Source organism: Lathyrus oleraceus, chromosome 2 (genome assembly GCF_024323335.1).
Source record: "Lathyrus oleraceus cultivar Zhongwan6 chromosome 2, CAAS_Psat_ZW6_1.0, whole genome shotgun sequence".
Classification (NCBI taxonomy): Eukaryota; Viridiplantae; Streptophyta; class Magnoliopsida; order Fabales; family Fabaceae; genus Lathyrus; species Lathyrus oleraceus.
The window spans coordinates 7,620,163-7,621,224 of record NC_066580.1 but is presented as its reverse complement, the minus strand read 5'-3'; the positions used below and the strand labels follow the sequence as shown (position 1 = coordinate 7,621,224).

General features: G+C 43.5%; 1 non-coding gene across 1 annotated transcript; it reads left to right on the top strand.

Moving 5' to 3' along the window:
- Positions 1-202: 202 nt before the first annotated feature.
- Positions 203-309, top strand: LOC127124255 (small nucleolar RNA R71). Its single transcript, XR_007803873.1, has one exon. It is a non-coding gene; the product is annotated as a small nucleolar RNA R71 (small nucleolar RNA).
- Positions 310-1,062: the final 753 nt, after the last annotated feature.

Here is a 1,062-nt window from a genome sequence, read left to right as displayed (position 1 = left end):
CATGCCAGTTTTCGGTTGAGGTTTTTCCACCGTTGTTCGTTCGGTTCCCCACTGATAGTGGTTTTGGGCCATGCTCTCGATAAGCTGGTAAGCATCAGCGTAAGGTTTGTTCATTAGTGCACCACCTGCAGCGGCGTCTATTGTTAACCTTGTATTGTATAAGAGACCATTATAAAATGTGTGAATTACTAACCAGTCTTCCAAACCATGGTGTGGGCAAAGTCTCATCATGTCTTTGTATCTTTCCCATGCTTCGAAAAGAGACTCGTTGTCTTTCTGTTTAAATCCGTTTATCTGGGCTCTCAACATAGCTGTTTTGCTTGGCGGAAAATATCGGGCAAGAAAAACTTTCTTCAATTCATTCCATGTGGTGACTGAGTTGGAAGGAAGAGATTGAAGCCATCTTCTAGCGCTATCTCTTAATGAGAAAGGAAAAAGACGAAGTCGAATTGCCTCTGAAGTGACACCATTAGCTTTAACAGTATCAGCGTATTGGACAAATACGGATAAATGAAGGTTTGGATCTTCGGTAAGATTTCCAGAGAATTGGTTCTGTTGCACAGCCTGCAACAACGAAGGTTTAAGTTCAAAGTTGTTTGCTTCGATTGCGGGCGGAGCAATACTTGAATGCGGTTCATCTTGCGATGGAGCGGCGTAATCTCTAAGAGCACGAGCTGGTTCTGCCATCTCGGTTATCGAAGGAAAAAGGTTTTTGAAATCAGGAAGGTCTACAGGAGGGAGATTGTTTGCAGCACGATATTCCCGAATTCGTCGTAAGACTCGGAGATATAGTTCGATATCGTTGATTCGTAAATAGAGCGGTTCGCCTTGAGAGCGAGTGCGTGGCATACAAATCAACGAAAGAAAGAAAATAGAAGGAAAAGAAACCTTAGTCTCTACAGCGTAACGGAAGGTTACGATATCGATTGAATAAAAGTCCCCGGCAACGGCGCCAAAAACTTGATCGCTCGACTGGGTGAGTCGAGAATGGGATACAAACTGCAAGTGCACAGTTCTATCGCGTAGTTTTAAAAGATATCGATCCCACAGGGACTTATGAAT